Source organism: Bos taurus, chromosome 3, assembly GCF_002263795.3.
Source record: "Bos taurus isolate L1 Dominette 01449 registration number 42190680 breed Hereford chromosome 3, ARS-UCD2.0, whole genome shotgun sequence".
Taxonomy (NCBI): domain Eukaryota; kingdom Metazoa; phylum Chordata; class Mammalia; order Artiodactyla; family Bovidae; genus Bos; species Bos taurus.
The window spans coordinates 39,829,632-39,847,042 of NC_037330.1; the positions used below are offsets into that span (position 1 = coordinate 39,829,632).

The following is a 17,411-nucleotide window of genomic DNA, read 5'->3' on the forward strand; positions in this document are numbered from 1 at the left end:
AACCATTGCCACCACTGATTTACATAACTCTTTTTATCTTGTAAAACTGAAATTCTGTACCAGTTCAAGTCCCCATTCCTCCATCCTTGTGTCCAACTCTTTGTGACCCCATGGACTGCAGCATGTCAGGCTCCTCAGTCCTTCACTATCTCCTGTAGTTTGCTCAGATTCATGTCCAGTGAGTTGGTAATGCTATCTAACCATCTCATACTCTGAAGTCACCTTCTCCTTTAGTCTACAGTCTTTCCCAGCATCAGAGTACTTTTCAATGAGTCAGCTCTTTGCATAAAGTAGCCAAAGTATTGGGACTTCAGCTTCATCAATAGTCCTTCCAATAAGTACTCAGGGGTGATTTCATTTAGGATTGACTGGTTTGATCTCCTTGCAGTCCAAGGGACTCTTACGAGTCTTCTCCAACACCACAATTAAAAAGCATAAATTCTTCAGCTCTCAGCCTTCTTTATGGACTAATTTCACATCTGGACATGATTACTGGAAAAACTACAGTTATGACTATACGGACTCTTGTCGGCAAAGTGATGCCTCTGCTTTTCTATACTCTATGTTTGTCATAGCTTTCCTTCCAAGGAACAAGTGACTTTTTATTTAATAGCTGCAGTCATGGTCCACAGTGATTTTGGAAACCAAAAATATAAAATCTGTCACTGCTTCCACTTTTTCCCCTTCTACTTCCCATGAACTGATGTGGCCAGATGCCATTTTCTTCTTCTTATTTTTTTTTAACTATTGAGTTTCAAGCCAGCTTTTTCACTCTCCACTTTTACCTTCATCAAGAAGGTCTTTAGTTCATCTTCACTGTCTATCATTAGAATGATATCATCTGCATATCTGAGGTTGTTGCCATTTCTCCTGGCAGTCTTGATCCCAGCTTGTGATTCATCCAGCCCAGCATTTAGCATGATTTACTGTGCACACAAGTTAAATAAGCATGGTGACATTATACAGTCTTGTCATAATTCTTTCCTAATTTTGAACCAGTCAGCTTTTCCATGTTGGGTTCTGTTTCTTCTTGACCTGCATACAGATTTTTCAGGAAACAGGTAAGGTGGTCTGCTACTCCCATCTCTTGAAGAATTTTCCAATTTGTTGCGATCCACACAGTCAAAGGCTTTAGGGTAGCCAATGAAACAGAAATAGATATTTTTCTGTTAACTCCCTTGCTTTCTCCATGATCCAAAGAATGTTGGCAATTTGCTCTCTGGTTCCTCTACCTCTTAACACCCTGCCTTGTTCATCTGGAAGTTCTTGGTTCAAGTGCTGCCAAAGCCTAGCTTGAAGGATTTTGAGCATAACGGTGCTGAGGTTGCGGCTGATGGTTTACTTGCTAAATCATGTCTGACTCTTGTGACCCAAGAGTGTGACCTTGGAGGCTCCTCTGCCCATGGGATTTTCAAGGCAAGAATACTGCAATAGACTCCCATTTTCTTTTCCAGGTGATTTTCTGGACCTAGGGATTGAACCCATATCTCCTGCATTGCAGGCAGATTCTTTACTATTGAGTCACCAAGGGAGTCTATAACCTTGGTATAATGGGAAAGCATGTGAAATGAGCACAATTGTATGGTAGTTTGAACATTCTTTGGCATTTCCCTTCTTAGGGACTGGAATAAAAACTGCCCGTTTCCAGTCCTGTGACTACAGCTGAGTTTTCAAAATTTGCTGGCATATTGAGTTCCAAAGAATTGATGCTTTCAAACTGTGGTGCTGGAGAAGACTCTTGTGAGTCCCTTGGACTGCAAGGAGATCCAACCTGTCCATCCTAAAGGAGACAAGTCTTGGGTGTTCATTGAAAGGACTGATGCTGAGGTTGAAACTCCAGTACTTTGGCCACCTCATGTGAAGAGTTGACTCATTGGAAAAGACCCTGATGCTGGGAGAGATTGGGGGCAGGAGGAGGAGGGGACGACAGAGGATGAGAAGCTGGATGGCATCACCGACTCAATGCACATGAGTTTGGGTGAACTCCGGGAGTTGGTGATGGACAGGGAGGCCTAGTGTGCTGCGATTCATGGGGTTGCAAAGAGTTGGACACAACTGAGTGAATGAACTGAACTGAACTGAGTGCAGTACTTTAACAGCATCATCTTTTAGGATTTGAAATAGTTCAGCTGGAGTTTTGTCACCTTCACGATCTTTGTTTTTAGTAATGATTCTTAAGGTCCACATGACTTCACATTCCAGGATGTCTAGGTGAGTGACCACACCATTGTGGTTTTCCAGATCATTAAGACTTTTTTTTGGTATAGTTCTTCTGTGTATTTTTGCCATCTCTTGTTAATCACGTCTGCTTCAATTAGGTCCTTACAATTTCTGTCCTTTATTGTGCCCATCCTTGTATGAAATGTTCCCTTGATATGTCCAATTTTCTTGAAGAAATCTCAGGTATTTTCTATTCTATTGTTTTCCTCTATTTCTTTGTACTGTTCATTTAAGAAGGCCTTCTTATATCTCTTTGCTATTCTGTAGAACTTTGCATTCAGTTGGCTACAGCTTTCCCTTTCTCCCTTCCATTTCATTTCTCTTCTTTCCTCAGCTATTTGTAAAGTATCCTCAGACAACCAGTTCACCTTCTTGCATTTGTTTTTCTTTAGGACAGTTTTCATCACTTCCTCCTATACAATGTTACCATCTTCTGACCTTAGCTCATCAGACACTGTCGGTCAGATCTAATTCCTTGAATCTATGTATCACCTCCACTTCATAATCATAAAGGATATGAATCAGGTCATTCCTGAATGGCCTAGTGGTTTCCCCTACTTTCTTCAATTTAAGTCTGAATTTTGCAAGAAAGAGCTCTTGATCTGAGCCACAGTCAGCACATATCTTGTTTTTGTTGACTGTATACAGCTTCTCCACCTTTGGCTGCAAAGAATATGGTCAATCTGATTCCAGTATTGACCTTCTGGTGATATCCATTTGTAGAGTTGTCTCTTGTGTTGTTGGGAGAGGGTGCCTGCTATGACCAGTGTGTTCTTTTGACAAAACTCTGTTAGCCTTTGCCCTACTTCATTTTGTACTCCTAAGCCAAACTTGCTTGTTACTCCATTTATCTATTGACTACCTACTTTTGTATCCCAGTCCCCTATGATAAAAAGGAAATGATTTTTTAGTGTTAGTTCTAGAACATGTTGTAAGTCTTCACAGAATCAGTCAACTCCAGCTTCTTCAGCATCAGTGGTTGGGCATAGACTTGGATTACTGTGATACTGAATGGTGTATCTTGAAAACAAACTGAGATCATTCTGTCATTTTTGAGATTGCACCCAAGTACTGCATTTTGGACTCTTTTGTTGACTATGAGCACTAATCCATTTCTTCTAAGGGATTCTTGCCCACAATAGTAAATATAATGGTCATCCAAATTAAATTCGCCCATTCCCATCCATTTTAGTTCACTGATTCTTAAGATGTCAATGTTCAATCTTGCCATCTCCTGCTTATGTGCTCTCTCACTCAGCCGTAACCAAGTCTTTGCTACCCCATGGACTGTAGCCCGGCAGGCCCCTCTGTCCATGGAACTTTCCAGGCAAGGATGCTGGAGTGGGTTTCCATTTCCTGCTCCAGGATATCTTTCCAACCCAGGGATTGAATCTGGGTCTCCTACATCTCCTGCATTGGCAAGCAGATTCTTTACTGCTGTGCCACCAAGGAAGCCCAGAATACTTGGATGGGTTGCCATTTCCTTTGCCAGGGGATCTTCCTGACTCAGGGATTGAACCTGAATCTCCTGGTTGGCAGGCAGGTTCTTTACCACTGAACAACCTGGCAAGCCCATCTCCTGCTTGACCTTGTCCCAATTTACCTTGATTCATAGACCTAATACTTCAGATTTCTATGCAATATTGTTCTTTACAGCACTGGAGTTCACTTTCACTGACAGGCACATCCACAACTAAATGTCATTTCTGCGTTGGCCGAGCTGCTTCATTCTTGCTGAAACTTTTGGTAATTGGCCTTTGTTCTTCCCCAGTAGCACACTGGACAACTTCCAATCTGGGGGGTTCATTTTCTGGCATTATATTTTTGTGCCCTTTCATACTGTCCATGGGGTTCTCCGGGCAAGAATACTGGAGTGGTTTGTCATTTCCTCCCCCAGAGAACCACATTTTGTCAGAACTCTTCACTATGACCTGTCCATCTTGGATGGCCCTGCATGACATAGCTCATAGCTTCAGTGAGTTACACAAGCCCCTTCACCACCACAAGGCTGTAATCCACGAATTGTCTAGTAGTCTCCTCCTTTTCTGGGGTTTAAAGTGAGATGATTATTTCATCTCTTCCAAATCTATCTTATGTTTGTCGCTGTTGAATAGCAGCTTCTCCTTTCCAAGAAGCCTCTCCATAAAGTCTCTCTAAATGGTAGCTTCAAGGTCACAGGTCTGTCACAGCAGTTCCTGACTCCAAATGTATATGCTCTCATTAAATTGTCATTGAGGCTTTCATCTCTGTGTTTCCTTTGGGCTGGGAACCTTGCCTTCTTTGTCCTTCTGTTGTTAATGCATTTCAGCACTGAGGATGGAATTTTGGCCCCTACTACGATATGTGAAGATGACAGCACTTCAACAAATATCCAGGAAGCTTCTTGTTCTGAGTGTGGAAACATAACTCCACCTCACTGACAACCACAAGATAGAGAAGCAACTTCAGGGAAGAGAGGTGAGGCCCAGAACCTGTCTAACTGCTCTTTGGATATTAATCTGTTATTAGATACATGACTAGCAAATATTTTCTCCCATTCTGTGGGTGGATTTTTTTCTCTATAGATAGTGGTTTGTTTTTTTGACATTCAAGTTTTAAATATTATCATGAAATCCAATTTGACTGGTTTTTGTTACTTGTGTTGTTGGTGGCATATCTAAGAAATCATTGTCAGATAAAGCATGACTTGTGAAGTCTTTATCCCATATTTTCCTCTAAGGTTTCATTGTTTTAGCTCTTAAATTTATATCTTTGATCCATTTTGAGATAATTTCTGTATATAGTGTTAGCTAAGTGACCAAGTTTATTCTTTTACATGTGACTATTCAGTTTTTTCAGCACCATTTGTTAAAAAGACTCTTTAACAGGTCTTAGAAACCTAGTCAAAAAACATTTCACCATACGTATAACACATTCATTCATTTCTGGGCTATTTTATTTCATTGGTTTATATGTTTGTTTTTATGACATTATCACATTTTAGGTTTGTAGTAGGTTTTGACATCAGGAAGTGTGAGTATTACAGCTTTGTTCTTCAAAAGACTGTTTTGGCCATTTGGGGTCCCTTAAAATTCCATATAGATTTTAGAATGAATTTTCTTATTGCTAAAAAAAAAAAAAAAAAAAAAAATTGGGGATTTTGATAAGAACTGAATTGAGTCTGTAGATCTCTTTCCATAGAATTTATATTTCAACACCATTAGATCTTCCAATCCATAAATATGGGATTTGTTTCCATTTATTTATTTCTATCAGCAATGTTTTATAGTTATTACTATACAAGTCTTTCATCTTCTTCATTAATTCCTAAGCATTTTATTCACTTTCATGCTATTTTTTAAATTTATTTATTTTAATTGAAGGCTAATTACTTTACAATATTGTAGTGGTTTTGCCATACATTGACATGAATTAGCCATGGATGTACATGTGTTCCCCATCCTGAAACCCCACCCACCTCCCTCCCCATCCCATCCCTCTGGGTCATCTCAGTGCACCAGTGCACCTTGAGCACCCTGTCTCATGCATTGAACTTGGACTGGCAATCTGTTTCACATATGATAATATACATGTTTCAATGCTATTCTTTCAAATCATCTCACCCTTGCCTTCTCCCAGAGTCCAAAAGACTGTTCTATACATCTGTGTCTCTTTTGCTGTCTCGCATATAGGGTTATCATTATCATCTTTTTAAATTCCATATATATGCATTAGTATACTGTATTGGTGTTTTTCCTTCTGGCTTACTTCACTCTGTATAATAGGCTCCAGTTTCATCCACCTCATTAGAACTGATTCAAGTGTATTCTTTTTAATGGCTGAGTAATACTCCATTGTGTATATGTACCACAGCTTTCTTATCCATTCATCTGCTGATAGACATCTAGGTTGCTTCCATGTCCTAGCTGTTATAAACAGTGCTACAGTGAACATTGGGGTACACGTCTCTTTCAATTCTGGTTTCCTCGGTGTGTATGCCCAGCAGTGGGATTGCTGGGTCATATGGCAGTTCTATTTCCAGTTTTTTTAAGGAATCTCCACACTGTTCTCCATAGTGGCTGTACTAGTTTGCATCCCACCAACAGTGTAAGAGGGTTCCCTTTTCTCCACACCCTCTCCAGCATGTACTGCTTGTAGACTTTTGGGTAGCAGCCATTCTGACCTGCGTGAGATGGTACCTCATTGTGGTTTTGATTTGCATTTCTCTGATAATGAGTGATGTTGAACATCTTTTCATGTGTTTGTTAGCCATCTGTATGTCTTCTTTGGACAAGTGTCTGTTTAGTTCTTTGGCCCATTTTTTGATTGGGCCGTTTATTTTTCTGGAATTGAGCTGCAGGAGTTGCTTGTATATTTTTGAGATTAATTCTTTGTCAGTTGCTTCATTTGCTATTATTTTCTCCCATTCTGAAGGCTGTCTTTTCACCTTGCTTATAGTTTCCTTCGTTGTGCAAAAGCTTTTAAGTTTGATTAGGTCCCATTTGTTTATTTTTGCTTTTATTTCCACTACTCTGGGAGGTGGGTCATAGAGGATCCTGCTGTGGTTTATGTCAGAGAGTGTTTTGCCTATGTTTTCTTCTAGGAGTTTTATAGTTTCTGGTCTTACTTTCATGCTATTGTAAACTGAATTGTTTCCATGTACAGATTGATCAGTCCTTTTCATATTGTTCATTATTCATGTATAGAAATGCAACTGATTTTTGTATGTTGATTTTGTGTGTGTGTGTGTGGGGATCTTCAGGGTTTTCTAAATAAGATCGTATCTACAATTCAATAGAAAAAAAGAAACAATTTCAAAATAGGCAAAGGACTGGAACAGATTTTTTTTTTCCAAATAAGACATACAATGTGCAACAGGTACATGAAAAGACGTTCAACATAACCAATCAACAGAAAAATGCAAACCAAAATCACAATGAGATCACCCACCTTACACCTGTTTGTATGACTATCATCAAAAAGGAAAGAGATAAGAAATGCCAGCAAGAATGTGAACAAAAGAGAAGGCTTATACTCTGCAGGTGGAAATGTAAACTGGTAGTCACTATGAAGAACAGCATGAGAATTCCTCAAAAAATTAAAATCTATCTACTATATGATCCACTAATTCCACTTTTTAGTATATATTCAAAGTAAAACAAAAAAGAAAAAAACATTATTTAGAAGAGGTATCTGTACTACTATGTTCATTGCAAGAGAACCTACAGGGCCATCAACAAATCAATGGATCAAGAAAATATGATATACGTATATATGTATGCACACACACACATGAATACATACACTTATGCATAATATTTCACTGTGTGTGAATGAGCTTGGAGGCATTAAAGAAACCAGACAGAAGACAACCAAATACTGCATGGTATCATTTCTATTTAAAAAAAAAAAAAAAGTTAAGCTCATATCCAGAGAGTAGGAAAGTGGCTGCCAGGGGCTGGGTGGTGGGAAGTAGAGCAAGGTTGGTAAAGGTTACAGACTTTGTTATAAAATGAATAAGGACTAAGGACATGATGTATAATGACTATAGTTGGTAACAATGTAATCTATAATTAAAATTTGCTAAGAGAGTAGTTGGAGAAGGAAATGGCAACCCACTCCAGTGTTCTTGCCTGGAGAATCCCAGGGATGGGGGAGCCTGGTGGGCTGCTGTCTCTGGGGTTGCACAGAGTCAGACACGACTGAAGCAACTTAGCAGCAGCAGCAGCAAAAGAGTAGTACTTAAATGTTCTCATTAAAATAGAAAATGAAACAAAAATATGTGGTATGATGGATGTGTGAAATAAATCAATGTGGATATTCTTTTCCAGTGTATACATATGTTAAATCACTGTGTTGTATACTTTTAGAATTTTATATGTCAACTATATCTCCCTAAAGCTGAAAAAAAAAAAAGATCATCTGTGAACAGACATAATTTACTTCTTCCTTTTCACTTTGAATCCTTTTTATTCTTTTCTTGCCAGATTGCTCTGGGTACAACTTTCAGCACTACGTTGAACAAAAGTGGCAACAGTGGGCTTCCTTGACTTGTTTTGGTTCTTAGTGGAAATGCTTTCAAAGTCTATTGCCATGGAGTATGATGCTATGAGTTTTTCATTTAAGAATATTATTATACTGAGGTAGTTTCCTCTGTTCCCAGTTCGTTGAATGCTTTTATCATGAAAGTATATTGAATTATGTGAAATTATTTTCTGTCAATTAAGATGATAGTGTAGTTTTTGTCCTTCATTCTGTTAGGTTTGATAGACTTTCAATGCTGAACCATCCTTATATTCCAGTATAGATCCCTTATGGTCATGATGTAAAATCTTTTTAATATGCTCCTTTTAAGGAGTTTTGCATCAGTGTTGAACCAAAGGGATATTGGCCTGCAGTCTTCTTTATTTGAAGTGTCTTTCTCTTTATTTGATATTAGGGTAATATTGGTCTCATGGAATCAATCAGGAACCTTTCCTTCCTCTTCAATTTCTGTGAAAAGTTTAAGAAAAATCAGTTTGAATTATTCCTTAAATGCTTGCCAGAAATCAATAGTGAAGCCATAAGGCTCAAGGCTTATCTTTGTTGGGAGATTTGTGATCACTGATTCAATCTCTGTCCTAGTTACAGGTCTATTCAGAATTTCTATTTCTTTGCAGTTTAGTCTTTAGTAAGTTTGTGTTTCTAGGAATTTGTCCATTTTATCTAGTTACATATTTCATTAGTGGAGAATTATTACAGTACTTTTACAGTCCTTTTTATTTCTATAGAATCTGTAATGTAGAATGTCTCCAATTTCATTTCAGATTTTAGTGATTTTTTTTTTCCTTTATCACTATAGGTATAGGTTTGTCAATTTTGTTTTTGAGCAATCAACTTTTGGTTCTATTGATTTTCTCGATTTTTAAAATTCCTTATTTCACTTATCTCCACTCTAATTTTTATTATGTTCCTATGTTGGGTTTAGTTTGTTCTTCTTTTTCTAGTCCTTTAAAGTTATAAAGCTAACTCATTGATTTGAAATCTTTGTTTTTTAATGTTAGTGATTCTAACTATAAAATCTCCTCTAAGCACTACTTTTGATACATCCCATAGTTTTGGTCAAAGCAACCAGTCAATCTTAAAGGAAATCAACCCTTGAATATTCATTGGAAGGACTAATGCTGAAGCTGAAGCTCCAGTAATTTTGCTCCCTCATGAGAAGAGCTGATTCACTGGAAAAGATTTTGATTCTGGGAAAGATTGAGGGCAAGAGAAGAAGGGGGTGACAGAGGATGAAATGGTTGGACGGCATCACTGACTCAATGGACATGAGTTTGCACAAATTCCAGGAGATAACAAAGAACAGTGAAGCCTGTTGTGCTGCAGTTCATAGGGTCACAAAGAGCTGGACACAGCTTAGCGATGAACAATAGTTTTGGCATGTTGCGTTTCTGTTTTTGTTTCTAAGTACTTCCTAATTTCCCATGTAATTTCTTTGACCCACTAGTTGTTCAACAGTGTACTGTTTAATTTCAACAATAGTGTGGATTTTCCAGTTTTCCTCCTTTATTTATTTCTAACATTATCCCATTGTGGTTGGAGAAGATACTTTATACATCTTTTTACAAATCTATTGAAACTTAATCTGTGGCCAGACATATGGTCTATTCTGGAAAATGTTCCATGGACACTTGAGATAAACATGTATGCTATTGTTGGCTATGGTGTTCTGTATATGGCTGTTAGGCAGGGAGTTACTTAGTCATTTATTTCCTTACTTCTGTTTAACTGAACTACACATTATCATTACCAGAGCCCAGGAGTTTCCAACTATTATTGTAGAATTATCTATTATTCTCTTCCAACTGTCAGTTTTTGATTCATATATTTTGACAATCTGTCAGTAGGCATGTAAATAATTATTATATCATTTTTCTCTATTGAAATTTGTATTAATGTTTTTGTTTCTTCCAACTTTTTAGACTTTGTCTATTTTGTGTATGTCTATTTTAATATAGCCACACCTGAACTTTTTTGCTTATTATTTGCATGGAGTATTATTTTCAAATTTTCAAACTATTTGGCCTTTGGATCTGAAGTGACTGTTGTAGTTAGAGTACACAGTGGATTCCAGTGTTTAAATCCATTTTCTCAATCTTGGTGTTTTGCTGGGAGAGTTTAATTCATTTATACTTTAAAGAGACTATTATTTTGCTTGCTTACTATATGCCTCATAGTTGTTGTTTTAAGGTGGGGGGCAGCTCATTAATTCCTTTAGTGACTTTTCAGTTTAGGTCAGTCGCTCAGTTGTGTCCAACTCTTTGTGACTGCATGGACTGCAACACAATAGGCTTCCCTGTCCATCACCAACTCCTGGAGTTTGCTCAAACTCATGTCCATTGAGTGGGTGATGCCATCCAACTATCTCATCCTTTGCTATCCCCTTCTCCTCCAACCTTCAATCTTTTCCAGCATCAGGGTCTTTACATCCAGAGAAGGCAATGGCAACCCAGTCCCGTACTCTTGCCTGGAAAATCCCATGGATGGAGGAGCCTGGTAGGCTGCAGTATACGCGGTCGATAGGAGTCGGACACGACTGAGTGACTTCGCTTTCACTTTTCACTTTCATGCATTGGAGAAGGAAATGGCAACCCACTCCAGTGTTCTTGACTGGAGAATCCCAGGGACGGGGAAGCCTGGTGGGCTGCCATCTATGGGGTCGCACAGAGTCAGACACAACTGAAGTGACTTAGCAGCAGCAGCAGTTCTTTACATCAAGAGGCCTAAGAATTGGAGTTTCACCTTCAGCATCAGTCCTTCCAATGAACACCCAGGACTGACTTCCTTTAGGATTGACTGGTTGGATCTCCATGCTGTCCAAGGGACTCTCAAGATCTTCTCCAACACCACAGTTCAAACACATCAATTGTTCAGTGCTCAGCTTTCTTTATAGTCCAACTTTCACATCCATACATGACTCCTGAAAAAACCATAGCTTTGACTAGACAGATCTTCGTTGGAAAACTAATGTCTCTATTTTTTAATTTGCTGTCTAGATTAGTCATAACATTTCTTCCAAGGAGCAAGCATCTTTTAATCTCATGGCTGCAGTCATCATCTGCAGTGATTTTGCAGCCCCCCAAAATAAAGTCTCTCACTGTTTCCATCGTTTCTCCATTTGCCATGAAGTGATGGGACCTGATGCCATGATCTTAGTTTTCTGAAAGCTGAGTTTTAAGCCAACTTTTTCACTCTCCTATTTCACTTTCACCAAGAGGTTCCTTAGTTCTTCACTTTCTTGCCATAAGGGTGGTGTCATCTGCATATCTGAGGTTATTGATATTTCTTCCAGCAATCTTGATTCCAGCTTGTGCTTCATCCAGTCCAGCATTACTCATGATGTACTCCGGATATAAGTTAAATGAGCAGGGTGACAATATACAGCCTTGACATACTCCTTTCCCGATTTGGAACCTGTCTGTTGTTCAATGTCCAGTTCTAACTGTTGCTTCTTGACCTGCATACAGATTTCTCAGGAGGCAGGTCAGGTGGTCTGGTATTCCGATCTCTGGAAGAACATTCCACAGTTTATTGTGATCCACACAATCAAAGGCTTTTGCATAGTCAATAAAGCAGAAGTAGATGCTTTTCTGGAACTTTATTGCTTTTTTGATGATCCAACAGATGTTGGCAATTTGATCTAGGTTCCTCTGCCTTTTCTAAATCTAGCTTGATCATCTTGAAATTCACCATTGACGTACTGTTGAAGCCTGACTTGGAGAATTTTGAGCATTACTTTGCTAGCATGAGATGAGTGCAATTGTGCAGTAGTTTGAGCATTCTTTGGCATTGCCTTTCTCTGGGATTGGAATGAAAACTGACCTTTTCCAGTTTTGGCCACTGCTGAGTTTTCCAAATTTGGTGACATATTGAGTGCAGCACTTCCGCAGCATCATCTTTTGGGATATGAAACAGCTCAACTGGAATCCATTACCTCCACTAGCTTTGTTTCTAGTGATGCTTCCTAAGGCCCACTTGACTTCACATTCCAGGATGTCTGGCTCTAGGTGAGTGAAAAAACCATCTTGGTTATCTGGGTCATAAAGATCATTTTTGTATACTTCTTCCATGTATTCTTGTCACCTCTTCTTAATATCTTCTGCTTCTGTTAGGTCCATACCATTTCTGTCCTTTATTGTGCCCATATTTGCATGAAGAGTTCCCTTAGTATCTCTAATTTTCTTGAAGAGATCTCTAGTCTTTCCCATTCTATTGTCTTTCTCTATTTCTTTGCATTGATCACTGAGGAAGGCTTTCTTATCTCTCCTTGCTATTCTTTGGAACTCTGCATTCAAATGGGTGTATCTTTCCTTTTCACTTCTCTTCTTTTCACAGCTATTTGTAAGGCCTCCTCAGATAGCCTTTTGCTTTTTTGTATTTATTTTTCTTGAGGATGGTCTTGATCCCTGTATCCTGTACAATATCACAAACCTCCACCCATAGTTCTTCAGGCTCTCTGTCTATCAGATCTAATTCCTTGAATCTATTTGTCACTTCCACTGTATAATTTTAAGCAATTTGATTTAGGTCATACCTGAATAGTCTAGCAGTTTTCCCTACTGTCCTCAATTTAAGTCTGAATTTGGTAATAATGAGTTCATGATCTGAGGCACGGTCAACTGCTAGTCTTGTTTTTGCTGACTGTATAGAGCGTCTGCATGCTGCTGCTGCTGCTGCTAAGTCGCTTCAGTCGTGTCCGGCTCTGTGCGACCCCATAGATGGCAACCCACCAAGCTCCCCCGTCCCTGGGATTCTCCAGGCAAGAACACTGGAGTGGGTTGCTGTTTCCTTCTCCAATGCTGCAAATAATATAACCAATCTGATTTCACTATTGACCACTTGGTGATGTCCATGTGTAGACTCTTCTCTTGTGTGGTTGGAAGAGGGTGTTTGCTATGACCAGTGCATTCTCTTCGAAGAACTCTATTAGCCTTTGCCCTGCTTCATTCTGTACTCCAAGACCAAGTTTGCCTGTTAATCCAGGGAATTCTTGACTTCCTGCTTTTGCATCCACTCCCCTGTAATGAAGGGGACATCTTTTTTTGGGTGTTAGTTCTAAAAGGTCTTGTAGGTCTTCATAGAAACATTCAACTTCAGCTTCTTCAGCATTACTTGTCAGGACATAGACTTGGATTACTGTGATATTTAATGGTTTGCCTTGGAAATGAACAGAAATCCTTTTGTATTTTTTGAGACTGCATCCAAGTACTGCATTTGGACTCTTGCTAACTATGGCTACTCCATTTCTTTTAAGGGATTCTTGCTGACAGTAGTAGATATAATGGTCATCTGAGTTAAGTTCACCCATTCCAGTCCATTTTAGTTTGCTGATTCCTAAAATGCCAATGTTCACTCTTGCCATCTCCTGATTGATCACTTCCAATTTGCCTTGATTCATGGACCTAACATTCCAGGTTCCTATGCAATATTGCTCTTTATAGCATCAGACTTTACTTCCATCACCAGCCACATCAACAACTGGGTGTTGTTTTTGCTTTGGCTCCATCTCTTCATTCCTTCTGGAGTTATATCTCCACTGATCTCCAGTAGCATATTGGGCACCTACTGTCCTGGGGAGTTCATCTTTCAGTGTCCTTGCTTTTTGCCTTTTCATACTGTTCATAGGGTTCTCAAGGCAAGAGTACTGAAGTGGTATGCCATTCCCTTCTCCAGTGGACCACGTTTTATCAGAACTCTCCACCATGTCCCATCCATCTTGGGTGGCCCTGAATGGCATGGCTCATAGTTTTATTTAGACAAGGCTGTGGTCCATGTGATCAGACTGGTTATTTTTCTGTGATGTGTCTCCTCAGGAGATACTCAAAGACTGTTCTGTCTCAGTCTCTGTGTTCTGGTGCACACAAAGCATGTTTGATCCCTCTGAGCATCTTTGGCAGGTATGGGGTTAGAGTCTAAATGTGATTTCACCCCTCCTACCATCTTGCTGGGGTTTCCCCTTTGCCCTTGGATGTGGGGTATCTCTTCAAATTCGCTCAGTGCCACACTGCCACCACTCCAGCACCACAGTGTCTTTTACGTTGACATTTTTTGGTAGTAAAAGGTTTAAATACTTCTTCATTTTTTTATGTGTGTATTCTATAGCTCTTTTCCTTGTGGTTACCATGGAGTTTACACTTAACATACTAGTTATAAATTCTAATTCATTTTATACTAGCTTAGCTTCAATAACATACAAAAAATGTCTTTACACTTCTGTTTCCAGTCTTCAGTCATTGAGGTTCCCTGAATTAAATCTTTATACACTGTGTGCCCCTAAACATAAACAACTATTTTAAATTCATTAGTCCCTTAAATGAAGTAGAAAACAACATGTAGATTTACAGACCACAATTACAATAAAACAAACGTATTGACTAAACATTGTCTATTCAATGTATTAGTCTATTAAATCCTGTAGATAACAAATGTAGTAACTGAACACTTTTACAATATTAGCTTTTATAATTGTTCCTATATTTCTCTTTATTATGCTCTGCATTTCTCCATATGACTTTAGTTATGATCTAGTGTCCTTTCATTTGACCCTTGCAAGATTTTCATGAGCATTTCTTGCAAGGAAAGTCTAGTGGTAAACTCTCTGAGCTTTATGTAGGAATGTCAATATCTCCTTCACTTTTGAAGAGAAAAAAAACAAACAAAATGGTCTTGCCAGATAGGAAATTCCTAGTTGAATTTTTCTTCTTTTAGCACTTTATATCAGCCCACTTCTTTTGGCCTCCCAAGTTCCCGATGGAAAATCTTCTGATAATTTTTGAGAATCCCTTTTATGTGGGTATTCACTTCTCTGTCTTATGCAATTTTATTATGTCTTGATATGGACTTTTGAGTCAGTTTTACTTGGAATTCACTGAACTTCTTGGATATTTATATTCATAACTTTCATCAGATTTGTTTTCAGCTATTACTTCCTCAATTATTCTCTTTCTGTCTCTCCTGTGATTCAGTGTGCCTGCTGGCCTGCTTGATGGCTTTCCACAGGACACTTAGCCTATGTTCATTTTTCTTCAATCTTTGGATTGTTCCTCAAATTTGATAATTTTCATTGTCCTATATTTTTTGTCTGGTGTACACTGATTCTTTCTTCTGCATACTCAAATCTCCTGGGCATTCCTCTAGTGAATTCTCTGTTTCAGTTATTGTACTTTTCAGCTCCAAAAATATTTGATTTTTAGGTTTCCTATCTATTGATATTGCCATTTATTCATAAATTGCTTTGCTTTTACTTCCTCCACATCTTCTGTTAGTCTCTTGGGCATCTTTAGAACAGTTATTTTACTCTTTGCTTAGTATATCTACCATCAGATCTTCTTCAGGAACAGTTTCCATACATTATTTTCCTTTGAATCACTCAAATTTTCCTGTTCCTTTGTATGCCTTGTAAATTTTTCTTTTGTTGAAAACTAGTCACTTGATTTTACATTATGTTAACTCTGGAGTTCAGATTCTCCCCCTTCTACAGTTTGCTCATTGGTTATTGTTTTTGGTTTTTAAATTATTGCATGCTGTATCTGTGTTAAGGATCAACCTGAATTGTAAAATCAAAGTCTTCTCATATTTTTTACCCTTTCCCTGGGTTTAGTGGTCAATTTCTAATCTTTCCCATATGTGCAGTTTTTTGGAATGTCCTAGTCTTTAAGCATGTCTGACTCTCCAAAGTGGGAAAACTAAAGAGGAAAGGAAAAAGGGGGGACCTGGCTTATTATTCCCCTGTAAGTCACTTCACTGGGGGTGGTAGAGATAGGATATATGGCTTACAAACGTGGGAGGTATAACAGCCATGACTGCCAATCTCTGCACCTCTATGATCAAAAGTGGCATAAACAATTATGGCATAGATCCCTCAATATTTAAGAGTTCAGTGTTCTCTTTGCCCACCTTGACTCCTATCAGCAAGGTGCTCCAGGAAACATATATGGATGCCTGCCACATGGTTGGGGTTGGGAAATTGGTTGCTATTACTATGCTAAGAGCTGAAACTGGCCTAAATTAACTACAATTTACTGTCCAAGGCTTCGTCTGGAAGTTGCAAGCCCTAGACTCCAGAATTCCAAAATAGTGACTCTGGTGCAACTATATTAGGTGTTAGGTTGGACTCCTGGTACTTCCTACTCCATCATCTTCCCAGAAAACTCTTAGGTATAGATTTTTGTGTGAACATAGTTTTCGTTGTTCTTAGATAAATACTCAGAAGTGTGGTGGATAGGTCACATGTTAACATTACTACAAACTTCCTCAAACTGTTTTGTAAAACAGGTTGTACCATTTTGTAATTTCACTAGCAATGTATGAAAGCTGTAGTTGCTCCACATTCTTGACTAATCTTAGTACTATCAGAGTGTATTTTAAGCCACTCTAATAGGTGTGTGATGCCATCTTATTGTGGTTGTATTTTGTATTTGTCTAAATAGATCAAATTGCCAACATCCGTTGGATCATCAAAAAAGTAAGAGTTCCAGAAAAACATCTATTCCTGCTTTATTGACTATGCCAAAGCCTTTGACTGTGTGGATCACCATAAACTGTGGAAAATTCTGAAAGAGATGGGAATACCAGACCACCTGACCTGCCTCTTGAGAAACATGTATGCAGGTCGGGAAGCAACAGTTAGAACTGGACATGGAACAACAGACTGGTTCCAAATAGGAAAAGGAGTACATCAAGGCTGTATATTGTCACTATGCTTATTTAACTTATATGCAGAGTACATCATGAGAAACGCTGGGCTGGAAGAAGCACAAGCTGGAATCAAGATTGCCAGGAGAAATATCAATAACCTCAGGTATGCAGATGACACCACCCTTCTGGCAGAAAGAGGAACTAAAGAGCCTCTTGATGAAGGTGAAAGAGGAGAGTGAAAAAGTTGGCTTAAAGCTCAACATTCAGAAAACTAAGATCATGGCATCTGGTCCCATCACTTCATGACAAATAGATGGGAAACAGTGGCAGACTTTATTTTGGAAGGTTCCAAAATCACTGCAGATGGTGACTGCAGCCATGAAATTTAAGGACGCTTACTCCTTGGAAAAAAAGTTACGACCAAACTAAACAGCATGTGAAAAGCAGAGACATTACTTTGTCAACAAAGGTCCATCTAGTCAAGGCTATGGTTTTTCCAGTAGTCATGTATGGATATGAGTGTTGGACTATAA

The 17,411-nt window shown here is 38.7% G+C and overlaps 1 protein-coding gene across 1 annotated transcript in view; it reads right to left on the reverse strand.

Moving 5' to 3' along the window:
* Nucleotides 1-5,137: 5,137 nt before the first annotated feature.
* RNPC3 (RNA binding region (RNP1, RRM) containing 3) overlaps nucleotides 5,138-17,411 on the reverse strand; it is a 48,413-nt gene continuing 36,139 nt past the window's right edge. Inside the window, exon 17 of the transcript XR_003033864.2 lies at nucleotides 5,138-8,691. The gene's annotated coding sequence lies outside the window, so the exon portion shown is untranslated. The remainder of the gene's footprint in view (nucleotides 8,692-17,411) is intronic.